The following is a 16,539-nucleotide window of genomic DNA, read 5'->3' on the forward strand; positions in this document are numbered from 1 at the left end:
CTCCGGCCTGAGTAACATCTGAAGAAAGCAGCTGCCGTGTCCCGGAGAAAAGATGACCAAAGGGAGCAGGTTCACAGAAGGGGTGAGGAATCTGACTTCAGTTTTAGAACTCATCAAACATGGGAAAACCCCCCAAAAACGTGTACAAGCAACACATCGGTACAATACCACTCAGGTCCAGAAAGAACATGACCAGCATCCCAGCAACCCCTCCTCTTCCCCCTTCCAATCACAACCTGTCTTCTCCCAAGGGAACCACCCCCCTGCGTTCTAATACCAGAGACTAGTTTCACCTGGTTTTGATCTTTGCTCATAGAATAGGCTTGGATGACCAGCTTTTTAGACTCAGACTGTGTCTGTGGGACTCGTCCATGTTGCCGCAAGGAGCTGTGAATGCCGCACTGTTTATCCATTCTACTACGGGTGGGTCATTTGGCTTGTTTCCACTTTGAGGCAGTTAAGAATAATGCCACTGGCACATTGTTGCACACCTCTTGTGCACAGGCGTGCCCATCGCCGTTCCGTGTACACCTAGGAGTGAAATCACTGTGGCAGGGTATACATGTGTTCAACTTCAGCAGACATTCCACACCATTTGCCAAAGAGTAACAATTTACACCACCGCCACCCGTCTGAGAGTTTTCATTGCTCTGGATCTTGGCCAACATTTTCAAGGCGTTTTTATTTTCGCTACCTGGGCCAAGTATTGTCTCAGATACTTTAGACGCCCAAGTCCAGGTATCAAGTCAGGGGCCGGATGTGCAGGTCTGGAGTAGGAAGGAGAGGTCCGCTCTTGGGGGTCTACGGTGTGTATTTACAATCATGGAACTGGATGGTGTGGCTTTGGAGGAGACGACAGGTAAGGAGAGTTCCAAGGACTGAGCCCTTAGAAACTCCAGCTTTTAGAAATCAGAGGTGGGGATCCATGAAGAAGGTAGGCAGCCTGTGAGGCAGGAAGATAACTAAGGAGTGGAGTATACTGGAAGCCAAATGAAAAGTGTTTAAGAATGAGAAGATGATCGGCTCTGTCTCCTGAGAGGTCGCATATGATGAAGGCTGAGAACTGACCCTTAGATTCGGCAGGGAAGAGATTAACACTGACCGGAAAAGCAGCTCTGGTGGACTGCTGGAACCAAAACCGACTGGAGGGGGCGAGCATGAGAACAGGAAGGAAGCAACTGGAGAAAGCAAGTTTGGGCACTTGAGTTTTGCTAGAATGAGAAAAGAAAATCGGGGTAGTTGCTAGAAGAGGATATTGAGTTGATGACTTTCTGTTTAAGATTTTATTTTGTTGAGAGAGAGCGCACGAGTGGGGTGGAAGGGCAGAGGAGAAGCAGACTCCCCACTGAGCAGGGAGCCCAACATGGGGCTCAATCTCAGGACTCCGAGATCATAACCTGAGCCAAAGGCAGATGCTTCACCCACTGAGCCCCCAGGCGCCCTGAGCTGATGACTTTTTAACAGGAGTTAGTACGGTGTGTTTGAATGCTACTGGGACTGATCCAGTGGAGAGAAAAACTGACCCACAGAGGAGTAAAGACAGACAAGTGAAGTCCTGAAGGGAGCAGGAAGCAGTGAGCTCAGTGCACAGTGGGGAAGGCTGACCTTAAAACAGGCGCATGACCAGGACGGCTATAAAAACAGGAACGAGTGCAGAGTATTCGGCTGTGGTTGCGGGTAGGTTGGTGGAGGAAGGATGTGGAAGTTCTCCTTCCACTGCTTCTGTTTTCCACAGAATTAGGTCATGAGCGGAGATGGAGAAGTGGGTGAAGAACTGTCAGAGGCTTAATGAGAGGACACAAGGCGTGGAACGGGGACCTCTGACAGAGCGGGGGAGAGACCAACGGAGGAAACGCAGGGCTGGAGGGCAGCAGACAGGCCCTCCGAGGAATCTGGCCGAGAATTCCCAATGAGACCCATCACCGTCTTTGAGCTTCCTTTGCTGATGTTCCGGGATGTGGAGGCAGGCACGGGGTAAGCTGAAAACTGGGTCTAACCAGGGTTTTTCAAGGAGAGTGTGGCCCAAGGGAGGGTTAAGAGAGCAAGGCTGCTTGGGAGAGATGGATTAGAATAATGACCTGCGGCACTTACGCGGGGAATGGAGTGAGGGAAGCGAAGACAAACCCATAGGTCTCACTGTTTTAGGTTTTGCTAAGATTGAAAACAAAGTATAGTAGTAGCGGGAGGACGCTGAAAAGGGAGGAAGCAGACGGCAGTCAGGAAGCGGGCTGCTTGCAATGGAGGTTGTGAGGAGTGTACTGACTGGTAAGGACACAAGGTCTAAGGTGTGACTACGGTGGAGATGTCTGAAGAGAAAGAAAAGCAGATGGCTGGAGGAGAGGAAGCGGAGACCCGAGAGCGCAGGCTGTTAGGTGGACTGACTACATGAATATTAAAATCACCAAGAACACTGGTCTAAGTAGTCATGGGAAGAGAAAGGCAGGTGCTGCGATCTCCAGGGGATGAGGCAGGGACTTGGGATCAGTAGATGACTTCAAGAAGGGGTGGTGGGTGGTCTAGTTTGATGGCGGATGTCCTGGCGGGGCTGGGGGTTATAGGGAGGAGGCGGAAACAATGGCCTGCAAGGACACCCACCTCACCTCCAGGCCCAGTCACGTCTGCCTAGTAAGAAAGATGCAAGGAAGAAGAGCGAGAAGGAAGGAAATATTCCAAAAGAAGTGCCCGAATTACCTGAAGAATTGTTTTCAGTCTGATGCACTTTCTTGTGCGTGCTCTCGCTGTGACAAACCCAAGTGACAACGGAGACTGATAATTTGGGAACATTCTGAACCAAGACTAAGGAGTGATCACAGAGCCTGCGCTCTGTTCACAGGAAGGAGGAAGCAGTGGGAGAGGGCACACCACCTCAGACGGTAGCCGCTCAAGTCGTGGCTCTAAGCGGTAACTGGCTGAAAGTTAGGGAGGCAAACACATTACGAGGGAGGAGAGGGGTCAATATTCTTCACAATGATCCTATTCTTTTGGAGGGCAAGTACCCATGGCCCAAGTCCCTTGGTAAATTAGAGCCTCCAGGCTGGAGAGAATAGGAGGTGAAACCGGACGGGCCCTCGGGAGGGAAACAGACGGGCACCGGGCCCTGAAGGAAGGGCGCGTAGCTGAGTTGGGGGGACTTAAGACACAGGCCGATGGGACAGTGTGGGGCGATCGGCATCAGGTGACTTTAGCATGATCCCAAACCTTGTGACTCACACGACCGATTCCCCTTGCACAAATTTCACACTACTTGCACATCCTTATTTTCTGTAACAACCCGGTTTGCACTATAGACCCGCCCCCCAGGAGCGAGCGCGGGGTTTGTGCTCATTCCGCTCGGCCCTCCCGACAGCCACGGTTCCTGTGGGTGATGAACGGAGCAGCGTCCTGTGTTCTACGGGAGTCTCAGGGGACAGACTGGATCTGCACTGGGCCGTGGGAAGAAACTCCTACATTCTGGCCACACCCGGCCTCGAACACTGGGGACCAGGCCCTGGCCAATGACAACGGCAATAGTAATTACTGTTTATTAAAAAGCAGCATTCCAGGCCGCTTACCCAGAACGCTGGGATCCTGACCTGAGCCGAAGGCAGACGCTTAACGACTGAGCCACCTAGACGCCCCGCGTTATCCCATTTTTAAAAATGACGACCCTGTGAGGTTTCTGTTGCTATACCTGCTTTTACAGGTGATAAAATTGAAATTTAAATGGTAACTAACTTTTCCGTCCATCATACAGTAAGGGTGGAATGGGCATTCAACTTCTGTTCCGGCCTGCTTCCGAGTCCCTATCTTCCCACCGCCTCACAGCGCCTACCAGCGAGTCACCACCAGTAATGCCACCCTCTGGGCACTGAGCCCACCGGGTCTCTTCCAGTGGCAAGAATCCATAGCCAAGCACCTCGTTCAATCTCCACCATAGTTTTACATATTCAGTGTTCCATCTCTGTGACATTTTCCTTGCCGAAAACATTTCCCCAAACACAAGATGAGTGTTTAAAAAATAAATAAATAACAACCGGAGCACCTGGGTGACTTAGTTGAGCGCCTGCCTTCAGCTCAGGTCATGATCTCAGGGTCCTTGGATAGAGCCCTGCCTCACGCTTCTCTGATAGAGCTCGTCATCGATTTGCTGAGAAACCATCTTGGGGGTGCTTCTCAGACTCGCTGGGGATCTTGTTCCTGCTACTTCAGAAGGCCGGCAACGAGCTGCTGACCCATGTGGGACACTCTAAACAGCCCCTACGGTGCCCTCTTCGATATGAAATAGCGAAGTTTCTGCTACGCATGGCTAGAAAAACGAGCTGAGAGCTACTGTGCCATCCACATTGACGGAATAATGGCAACATTTTCTAGAGACTGCAAAATGAAAACTAACATTCAAAAATGTAAAAGAACTCAAAAGCAGCCTCCCATCACACAGAGAATGTTACAATTTATAAATCTGGTTGCTAGAAATAAAAAATTTGAGGAATTAAGTGAATACTACAAGTGACTGAGGGAGAGTGGTCTTTGTGGCTTTTGCTTGGAAAGCTCTGTCAGATCTTTCCACGGCTGGAAACACTATTTTCCAAAAATGGCCGTAACAATATTTCCGGTCCTAAACATTCTTCCAGAAAGCCTATTCTCCCACTCAACCTCCCCCCCTAGGCGGGACTTTGTTACTGCCTCCCTGAGCAGTGCTCAGCAGAAGGGACCTGGCTTCCAGGTCTAGGTCATAAAAGGTGAGAAGACCCCTTTCCCTCCAGCTTCTCCCTCCACCCCAGAGACTGCCTCTCCATCCCCACCTCGTCCTTCGTAACATGCACTACAAGCACGGATGTCCCCTTCGCCTTCTGGGGAACAGATGTTTGGAGAGAGTTCCTTGAAAAATTGTACTTGGTCTTTACCACTGCTTCGCTCTACAATCCAAGCAGCTGGGAAAGAGGACTGTATGAACACCAGACAGCAAGTGGCACTCAGAATCGTCCCTTCGTCAGCTCCTGGTCCTCTGTCCTTAACATCTGATGCAGACACTCTCACTTCCCTGAGCGGGAGCTCCTTCCGTAAGGTTCTCGACCCTTCGTGCAGAAACCATCTATAAAGAAGCGTCTATTTTTGACGGCTGACTTTGGACAGCTCTCAAGCTACCCCCTCCTCCCCTTCTGCCTGATCCCTGGGCCAGTCCTGGAGCTTTGTCCTTGGGCAGCCTAGGCAGACGGTGTGCAACCCACACAATCCCTGGCCCACACGAGGGAACTCTCATCCCAGTGGCCCCCGTCCACATAAAACCCCCAGCTAGCAACCCCTCCATACTAGTTTCTGACCAAGTGCGGGGCTTACTGTGCTCTCCCCAGAAAGTCTCACTTGCACACTATCTTGGTGCCTGTGTGGAGACATCAGTCTTGACGTCTGACCCACCGTACCGGCGTGGGGTGACCAGGCCACCACCTCCAAGGCCTCGCACGGAGTCCTTGCACGAGCACTGCTCGGTTCCAGCCAGCAATCTCCGTGCACAGTGTTAGGAATCAAACTGCCTGCCTGCAAAACTTCTGGCTCTTCTACAAAACACCCTGTGAAACTAAGATCGCGCCTGTCTGCTGGGCTGGAGCAAGACATACTGTTAAACCACGACACGTAATTACTTCGCTCCCTGTGCTTTCATTTTGTAGTCTATCAGTGCTCGGAGTGTTGGCAGTTGCTAAAGGTTTCAGAAATATGGCAGAACAAATTAGTGCTGAGGGAAAAACAACAACAACAATCCATTAACTTTTTCCTCTGTGAAGAGCAATTATTCAATTTCAGTGGTGCTCTTTCCAGCTACTGGTAGAGAGGGGTTCCCAGGAAAAATAGTTTGATCCAACAAGGGAAAGGTCCAAGAAGTTTCTCTCTCTGGATTTGTCCCTATAAGGAGGCGTGGAGAGGGGAGGGAAAGAATGACCTCACAATGGGATGGGACCCGTGTTCTAGACACTGTCTTGGTCACGCCCTGTACCTCAGATGGGCTGCCAGGTGCTTGAGCCGTGGATGAACCCACCCCTGCCTGACTCACCTCGATCCTGGACGAGCAAGAAAGGATCCAGGCCCAAGACCCAGGAACTAGAGAATGTATCGTTACCGAGACCTCCGAGAAAGGCAGTTCTAAGCAGAATACTTGGGGGCCAGGGAAATCTGGACTCACAGTTCTGAGGGCTGATGGCCCTGTCACCGCTCAGGAAGATTCAGAAACAAACGTGGGACTACTGGTAAAGGAAGAGATTTTCAGGGGCCTCTTCTTGTCTGCTCCCTTGTTTTCTTTGCCGCACCTCCAGGTAGAGTCCCAGAGAGAAACTGATGGCCCCCTCAAGCAGTTTAATGGAAGAAAATGTCCCCAAGACGGGGAACCAAGCAAGGCCAGTGGAGCAGCTGCATCGAGCCATCACAGAGACACAGTGTCACCCCCAGCCGGAAAGGGCTAGGGCAGAAGAGTATGTGCGTTTCCCAAAGCTGCTGGGACAAATTACCACACGCTTGCTGGCTTAAAACAACACATTTCTTTTCACATTGCTGGAGTCGGGAAGTCTGAGATCAGGGTCACTGGGCCAAAATCAAGGTATTGGCAGGGCCACACTCCTTCTGGAAGCTCCACGGGAGAAATCACTCCTTGTCTCTGACAGATGATGACATCACTCCAGTCTCGGTCCCAACTGCCGCCCCCTCTCCTCTGCCTCCGTCTCACGAGGACACACGTAATGGATTTAGGGTCCACCCTCACACTTGGGACCATCTCCTCATCTCAAGATCCTTACTTCTTTTTTAAACTTTATTTTAGAGAGAGTATGAGTGGGGGGAAGGGGCAGAGGGAGAAGCAGGCTCCCCGGTGAGCAGGGAGCCCGACGTGGGGCTCCATCCCAGGACCTGGGATCATGACCTGAGCCCAAGGCAGACGCTTAGCCATCTGAGCCCCCCAGGCGCCCCAGGCTGGTGATTTTTTTGCATGGGAATCCTAGGAGCTCCTGAGTAGGACCAGTTATTCCTTAGGCCTGTGTCCTTCCCCAGAGGGGAGCACAAGGAGGTGGAAAGGAATGTTTTGCCCCACACAGGTTAGGAGTGGAGAGAAAGCTAGCAAAGCGGGCTTTCAGTCTCAGCTGTATGGCTTACTGAAGAACACCATGATCAGATACGTCCTGGGGGAAGAGAACGGACGGCAAACGTAAAGAGCAGGACATGGAAGATCAGAGGCAGAGGCCAGGTCAGGAAGCCTTCGCAAAGTTGTAGCTGAGAGCTCGTCCGTGAACTAAGCCAGTGACAGCAGCAGAAGCGGGATCCACGGGGCTGGGTGATGGGCTCAGTACAGGAGTAAGGAAAAGAGAACAGCTTAGATGACACCATATTTTGAGCCAAGACGATGGGGTGGAAGGTGAGGTTGTCACCCTACTGGCATTTGGGTGGGACAGTTCCCGCTGTGCCAGGATGCCACACGCATTTTACGATGTTTATCGTCACTGACTCCTGCCCACTAAATTCAAGGAACACTCCCCTGTCACTGTGACCACCAAAGTGCCCTCTAAAGGGCTGGGGATACCACTTGACATGGTAGCCAGCATAACAAGGGAGGCTGAAGATGACGAGTCCCTTTCCAGACACATTACTTCGTGGCGCCAACAGTATAGTGTCTGGGAACACCTAGGAAACAGGTGGAAACATAGGTCTTAAGCTCATGAGGAAGCTGTGTGTGGAGAGGCGACTGGGACCTCAGAGTTAATGGTTTAAGCTGCACAGGAGGAGAGAGAGCCAGAGGAAAGAGGCTAAAGACAGAACTTTGGAGAATGTCCAAAGTCAAGAAACAGACGAGTCAGAGAAAGAGATAAAGCAAGTCAGAGTACTGGGAGGGTCAGAGCTCTGAGAAGGGAAAAGTGGAAATTCCAAAGCAAGACTGTGTGTGGCAATTAGGAGCTTGTGAAATCCACAGAAAATTAAAGTTTTTGAATAGGTAAAAACAGTCACATGGCGCAAAAATCACAAAAGTATAAAAAAAGTCACTCCCATCTCTGTCCTGCACCTACCTGTCCAGAAGTCCCTTTAAGTAACCACTTAATTTGTGTACCGTTACAGAATTCTGGTGCAGATAAAAGCAAATATAAATCCATATTCTTGTTTTAATTCTTTTTTAACACTGGTATGGCACACATAATGTTATTCACCTGGCCTTTTTTTTTTTAATCAAAAATATATTCTGGAGATTCTTCCACATAGACAGTATTTTCATTTTTTTTTTTATAGTGGTGTGTCATTCTCTCCAGGGAAACAGAACCCATAGACATAGATGATATATAGATTTAGATACAGAAAGACAGAGATTTATTTTAAAAAACTGGCTCATGCAAACGTGGGGGCCGACAAGTCCAAAATCCCTAGGGCAGGCCAGCAGGCTGGAAACTCGGGCAAGACTTCTGTGTTACAGTCTTGGAGGCAGAATTCCTTCTGCTCTCGGAAACCTCAGTTTTTGTCTTAAGGCCTACAACTGACTGCATGAGGCCCATCCACATTACAGAAGACTATCAACTTTACTCAGTAATCACATCTACAAAATACGTTCACAGAAACATCTAGGGTTTGACCGAACAACTCAGCACACAGCCTACCCAAGTTGACATACAAAATTAACCATCATAAGACACCCAGTATTTCATTTATGGATAGAATTTGTAAGACCAATTTTATGATGGAGGGCATTTAGGTTATTATCAATTTTTTGCTATTACAAATTGTTCAGTGAATTACCTCATATCTACGTCATTTTAAATATGTGCAGATCAATGCAATTGTCAGGTATTGCCAAACTCCCCTTCATGGGGTTGCTTCTCCTACCAGCGACGCAGGAGACGGACTCCTCACAGCTTTGACAACAACTATGCTGTCAAATCTGGGAATTTTTGCCAGTCTGACTGACGAAAACAATAGCTCCACGTAGTTTTCATTCTCCCTTCTCTGTGAACAGATGTAGTTGAGCTTCAAAGGGACAGGTCAAATTTCAGGGCCTAGGGAAACGTGGATGACGGTACAGTGTAGAACTGAAGAAACAGGTAGTCTAAAGGGACAGAAATCTGGCAATATTAGGAGAGGATTTGCTTGGTGGCTAGAGGAGCGTGTGGGTTTAATGAAGATGTTTTTAAATAGAAGAGATCTATTAGACTTGTTTAAAGTGATAATGAAATGAGTCACCAGAAAAAGAGAGATTGAAAATTGAAGAGTGTGAGAGCAAAGTCATAAAGGAGACATAAAGGACTGGATCTCCAACAAAGTTGGGATGGATAGGAGCTAAGTGGTGGGTGTGGAAAGTGTGGAGGACAGAAGCTGGTGGGTGGGGAGCAGATGGCAGGCACCTTTTAAAGGCGGAGGAGGAGGAGAACTTTTGGAACAAGAATTAAAAAGGGAAGGTTTATATTCACCAGTGGGAGAGGAAAAGCACAAGCCGCAGATGCTACACTGGCCACAGGCATGGGGATTCCTGCCTGCCAAGACCCCAGGGTTCCAGAAAAAAGGCAGAATGTTTGCTGGATGATTCATCCATGTGGACACCGAGATTCAACAAATATTTACTAAGCATTTACCCTGTAAGCCACACTGATGTCATTCAGAATGAAATGAGACCAGGAAATAGAGCAGAAGGCTAAAAGCTGGATGCCAGGGTCACGTATGTCTGAGACCATTAAGATAAAAGGCACACTCTGGGAAAAGCGGAGATTTACTTTAGCCTCAGAGGTACTGTGGAAAATCTAGTCACGAGATGGGTCCCCAGAAAAGGAATCACTAGCATCACAGAGATGACTGGAGGTGACCATTCTTAATTTGGGCAGTGGTGAAAGGATGACTTGAACATGAGGCAGGAAGGAATCAGAGGACCTCACTGTTCCATGAGGAATGCTGGTACACACAAAAATTACCCAAAATTTCAAACAGACAAGGGTAGTACTCCAGTGCGTCCCTCACTCAGCTTCAGTAATGCTCAGTACTTTGCCAATCCTGTTTAGTGATCGCCCCTTCACTCCCCACTTTTACTTATCTCCGGAGTATTTTTCAGTAAGACCCAGATATCATAGGAATTGTATCTCTTAACCCATAAAAGACTTTTTCTTTCTTTTAAAACATAACCGTAATGCCATTATCACAACTAGTACAATAATTTTATAAAGTTGTTTTGATAATAAGTGACTGAAGCATTTGCAAAGGGTGCAAAATAAAAACACTGGTGTTTAGAAAGCCTGAAAAGACAAGCTGCTGCAGGGACGGATTAGTTAGGTCTTTGATAGTACTATTAAAAGTTACAATGTAAAATATTAACATGGGGATGTTCAAGATGAATATACAATGTCACATATATACTATAATCTTTGTTATGTGTAAACATATATACACCTCTCTCTCCATACCTAGCATATGCAGATATAAACAAACAGGTATTGGTGGGGGGAGAGGTTGAAAGGACATTTACTAGTATCTCCCTGACGGGATAAGCACTTTTTGCTTTTCAGCGAGTGTGGTGGGGTTGGGGGAGGGTGGCGGGGAGGTGCTGGGGAAGGATCGTGGCCTCTTCGATCAGGCTGAATTAATATTCAGGGAAGGGAGTCCTCTTCAATCTCCCAGTCCACAAATCAGAAATGGAGATGAACAGATCGCAGGCAGGGCAACTACATGCTAAACGAGAAAAATATAACGAAAAACGGCGATGGCTTCACTCTGATTTATCGCCTTGCTAGAAAAGGCAGCAACAGATTCAGGGTCGGCCACACGCCCAGAACGAGAGCCACCGCGCCTCCACAGCACCTGGCGAGCTGCCGCCCACCCCACACCCGCAGAATCCTCAGTGGGCGCCCGTGACGTCACACAGGGTTTCTGGTGTGGGCGGGACTTGTCCCTAAGACTTCTGGGAAATGGAGTCTGGGAGCTGGGACAATACAGGGCTTTCTGGGAATTGTAGTTCTCAGCTGTGGGCTGCGACAAAGCCAGGAGGGTGCGGGGTCTCTTGGAGCACGCTGTGCATTGTCCAGAGGCCACCTCCACTTGGGAGGAGGCACCCGAGGCTCTGTGTGTTCTTGCCAGCCATTAAAGGAGGTGAAGGCTATGTACAGCCGGGTGCTGCACAGGAAAGAAAGTCCCAGTACACAAAGTTCCTGTGAGACTGTCTGAAATCAGGCTTGGAGCGGCTGCCAGCCCAGTGTCTGGGCAGCACTGCAGGGATGGGGTAGGACCAAGGTGCTGGGACCGCCGCGTGCCTGCTACTCTGGGAAACAGGAATCTTTACCAGGAAAAACCAACCGACCTACAACTTTTCAGCCTGAGATTTTAGGAAGAAGAGTCACATGAAGGAATAATATCCTAAAGCCGTGGAGGTTGAAGCCATTCCTGATTGCTCTACCAGGAAAATTCAGGATTAAGGTGAAACCACAAAATCCTCTGTATCAAAGAGATGGTGAGTGGTGGGTTTTTTGTTTCAAAGCCTCAAAGGAGGATATGAATAACAGAAAGATGAGATCCAAGAGAAGATGAAATCAATCTCTAACGGGTGGAAAGGCGAGAAACAGACATCTAGGAAGAGAACTCTTGAAACGAAGGCTGGGGGAAAAGAACGTGTCTTGCTTCAGTGTGACACGCCAGCGGAATCCCTGAGACCCATTAACGTCGCCCTCACATCAGGTCATGCAGACCACTTCTCTACCCCAGGCACTGCTGTGGTTCCATTACGGTCATGAAATTTGTAAATAATAATAATCATCATCATCATCATCATCATCCTGAGTTGACTCCCATGGTTCAGGGGGAAGGAACAATACAATTATCAAATGCCCTCAGCCCACTTTCCTTCTAGGGAGGCATGGTAGCGCAGAAGTATGGGCTCCCCAGCCCCAGACTCCCTCGGTTCAAGCCCTGCCTCTGTAGCTGTGATGAAATTACTCTTCCTAACTCAGCTTCCTCATGTTTAATATATGGATAATATCATGGACGTCTTTGTTAGGGTTCAATAGATTCAATAAATTCCTGTAAAGCTTGACGACAATGGCTCACAGATAAGCACTCGACATTAGGTATCAATTTGTTGTTACGAGTTATTAAATAAGATCTGAGCATTTTGCTCTTTGCACTTCTACGTGTTTTAAATATCTTAGTAGTGTTGTGGGATAAGTGGAAATGATGAGGAAACAGACTCACGCTAAATGACTGCCCTGTTCAGGGAGTAAGTAGCACTGTTGGGGCTAGAAGCTTCATCCACTGGATCATTCTTCTGACCACCACACCATGATGTCCCTGCTCTTATTCTTCTAGCTTGTCTCTATGAAGCTACAAAGCTGGATTGTGTACACACCTTAGAGTCAAGTAATGGGCTGGGCATTCAGGCAATCCTCAATTTATAAACAGCAACCGACCTTTACATGGGCTGGAGAGAAATTTCTGAGTCCTAAGATGATTTCTGCATGTTTCAAAACATCTTAGGAGAAAGTCCATTATGATTTATTCTCATGTATACAGTATGGGATTATAGACATCTCTATGGAAAAGTAAACTGTTAGCAAATCGAATTGCTTGGCATCCTCTCCCTCCACGCCAGAGGGAGCCTCATTCCAGATCTTTGCTGATTTTAGAATGGCAGCCCCCCCCACCCCAGCTGACGACACTGATAGGAAAGTGTTGGCTTCTCACGTCCAGAATTCAGAATCTATTTTCCCACACTGGCACGATGGTTTGTGAGTCAAACACATCAGGGATATTACTCATTGCATAAGCTTTTAAGTTTGACCTAGCACCCTGAATGCCAAGCATTAATTCCTTGAAAAATAGTTTCTAAGCTGCTGGCCTCAGGGATTTAACATGTAGATAAAAGGGAAATTCCTGTAGTTATTCATTTTGGTGTGGCAGTCACTAAGGCTCAGAGACATTCAATCATTCATTCCATAGGTATTTCTTGGACATCCACTGTGTGCCAAGCACTGTTTTGTAACTGTGGATACAAAGGTGGACAAAAAAGAAATTACCCGCCCTCATGTTGGATTTGGTTAAGAAGTTTGGTCAGGAAGAGAGACTTTAACCAAATAATCATATAAGCCAGAAATTGTGAAGGAGCTGTGAGAGTAAAATGACCTAGTCTGGGACTCTGGGAAGTCCCAGAAAGCTGCCCTGAAGAAGTGACACATGAGCTGAGAGCTACTGGATAAGGAAGACTAAACAGGTTGTACTAATCATATTTTCTTATTTTCTGTATTTTTTGTTCTTGATGCTCCGGTATCTGGAACCTCACAGACTGGAGAGGGACTGTCCCTTCCCAGGATCAGCCAAATCCTGAGATATCAAACAATTTGCCCTGCCCCCAGCATATCTTTCATATGTAAAACCAATCCAGGGCCCACAAACCCCTCACACCTCCCCTTTGGCGCCTACTCTCTCTGCTATTCCCCTGTTCTAATCACCCCAGGGCCCTACACTCCCCCACTGAAATAATTCCAATTAGCCAATTCTAAACCTGCCTACCCTCCTTCGTCTGTTCTTTTCCATACAGAAATCACAATAAAGGCTTTTGCCCACATTCTCCTCCCACCTCTTCGGCCTCCTGACCAACCTTTGTGCTTCCTCCTATGTGGCCCTGCCTGGCACAGCATGCGTGCTCCTCAGGAACAGCAAGTAACAAACTCTTCTGTCAATGGCAACTCTCTTGATGTCACCACACCTGAATAATAAATAAAACCTACACTTTAAAACAGAGGCAAAGAGGGGCGCCTGGGTGGCGCAGTCGTTAAAGCGTCTGCCTTCAGCTCAGGGCGTGATCCTGGCGATCCGGGATCGAGTCCCACATCAGGCTCTTCCGCTGTGAGCCTGCTTCTTCCTCTCCCACTCCCCCTGCTGTGTTCCCTCTCTCGCTGGCTGTCTCTCTGTCACATAAATAAATAAAATCTTTAAAAAAAAAAAAAAATAAAAATAAAACAGAGGCAAAGAAAACAAGGTAGGGTCTTCAGGCAGAAGGCCTAAGACAAGTGAGGGCCTGGCATCTCTGAAAACCCACAAGAAGGCCAGAGTATCAGGAGCATGGAGGTCTGAGAGGTTGGGAAGAGGCTGAAGGGCCTCCACACACTTTGTAGGCCATGTTTAGAATGCCGATCTTCACTCAGATCGAAAACCATGATTTTAGTCACAGTGCTATGGAAAGCAGACAGAGATAGAGGAGTATATGACTCATCTCTGATATTAATGAGAAAAAAAATCAACTGGAGGGTGGGCATTTGCACTGAATGGTGAATCTCCAACTATTTTCCCTAGTTTTCCTCTCCTCTTCAGCAAGCAGGGCATAGAGCAGGGGGCGGCTACCATTCTCTCGCTGGCTAAGACCCAAGTGAGGTTGAGTTTCTGCTCTTTCCAAAACGCCATCTGGATTTCTGGAGTGGGAACAAATTTCTTTCCCTTGTCCTAGATCATCTTTCCTTCATATCATCCCAGGTAAGGACAGAATTTGCCAAGGCAGAGTGGGAGTGTCAAAAAGACAGAAGTCAAGGGCGATGGCTGTATTTCAAGCCTGAGAGAATGGCTGTACCACTGACAGACAAGGGAAATCAGATTTGGGTTTTTGATGGGAACAATCTAGATATATCAACCAGGAGAGAAAATGGTTTTAAGAACCTTTAGCAAGGGGCGCCTGGGTGGCACAGCGGTTAAAGCGGCTGCCTTCGGCTCAGGGCGTGGTCCTGGCGTTACGGGATCGAGCCCCACATCAGGCTCTTCTGCTATGAGCCTGCTTCTTTCTCTCCCGCTCCCCCTGCTTGTGTTGCCTCTCTCGCTGGCTGTCTCTATCTCTGTCGAATAAATAAATAAAATCTTTAAAAAAAAAAAAAAAAAAAAAAAAAAGAACCTTTAGCAAACCCTTAAGCAGATACTTGAGAAATCATATCAGATGACTCTAATCTTACTGAAATAAAGAGAGGGGATGGAAAACTAGTTTTAATTAAAGTTTAGCTGTTTGGGTGTAGTAAGGATAATTTCTAAAGAGAAGGAAGAAGGGACTTCACTTGTACTGTTAATGCTGATTTCCTCAGCTAGAATGGTGGATACATGTGTGTTCATTATGTTAACTTTTGTAATATTTTGAATGTCTTGAATATTTCCTGATTTAAAAAAGTATACTGGGAGATTGTTGGGCAAGGAGGTAGTGAGAAACCAGGAGGTGTTGTGAATAATTATGTAGGCAATTAATAATAATAAATCTCTCCATAATTGTCCATGTAACATTTACAAAAATACTTTAGTGTTTTTTTTTTATTTTATTTTAAGGTTTTATTTATTTATTTGACAGAGAGACAGCCAGGGAGAGACGGAACACAAGCAGGGGGAGTGGGAGAGGAAAAAGCAGGCTCATAGCAGAGCAGGGAGCCCGATGCGGGGCTCGATCCCAGGACCCTGGGATCACACCCTGGGCTGAAGGCAAAGGCTTAACGACTGAGCCACCCAGGCGTCCCACTGTGAATGTTTCTAAGAAGAATATTTCTACAGTGCTGTTTATTCTTGATTTTTCATTTTTAGGTAATCATATATTGGCTTTTGCTATGGAGGATAAACATTTTTACCTCTCAACCTTCCCACACCTATCTTCTCCCCAACCTTTCCAATAAACTGACATCACAGGTTTGGGTGAAATACGTTTTGGTAACTAGGACCACGTAAATATTGTTCACAGCTGAGCCACACAGTATACTATGATTAATTTTCCTTTTTTTGTACAGATTTTTGTTTTTCCTAAAGGTAGTTATTGTCCTTTTTTGCTTAGTTTTCTATCTACCAATTCACTAACTTACAGGCAGATCCATGAAAACCTTCTCAGTAGGGTCAAACACATCAGATCATCTATCAGTTCAACTGTTTTGCCTTGCTGACAACCCTTTTGGGAGCCTCCTCCTGTTCGCATCTTGACTCTTTAGGCTTACTACACAGTTAGCATTCCGGGGTGGTCTTTTATTTGGCCTCACAGCTCGGAACACTCTCAGTGTTATTTTAAGTTTGGTCCTCTCTCACTTCTGGCTCCATTCTTCATCCTAGAGGCGCCACAGATCTTGATGTTTCAGGAACTGACAATACTCCAGATGATTACAGACTACACCCAGAAGAAGGGGCAACAACCGAACCTTGCTCGGACCTATATACAGAGATGTGATGCCTGAAAACTACAAAACCTGATAGCACAAGGTAATAACAGCTTCTCCCATGTCTCAAATTTCCTCACCTAAGCTTTCTGCTTTCAATCTAAAATAATAGTACCTTATATTTGTTTGGTGTTTCATGGTACTTACATTGCTTCTATATATATTCTCTCATTGGATCCAGATAATATCCCTGTTCACATTTTCTTGTTAACATAATTTTTAAATTTCACAATTATTTGTTTTGTTGCTGGGTGAACTGGGGAGACCCCAGGCCCTGAGGCCTTGATCCAGACCACCCCAAAGATGTCATCACTACATCTCACAAGAAAGAATTCAGGGACAGACAGAACGGCAGAGAAGCAAGAAAGTTTTCTGAAGTGAAAATACACTCTCCGTATCTGAGAGCTTT

The sequence above is a fragment of the Ursus americanus genome, chromosome 32, assembly GCF_024610735.1.
Source record: "Ursus americanus isolate L20-20 chromosome 32, mUrsAme1.1.p, whole genome shotgun sequence".
NCBI lineage: Eukaryota > Metazoa > Chordata > Mammalia > Carnivora > Ursidae > Ursus > Ursus americanus.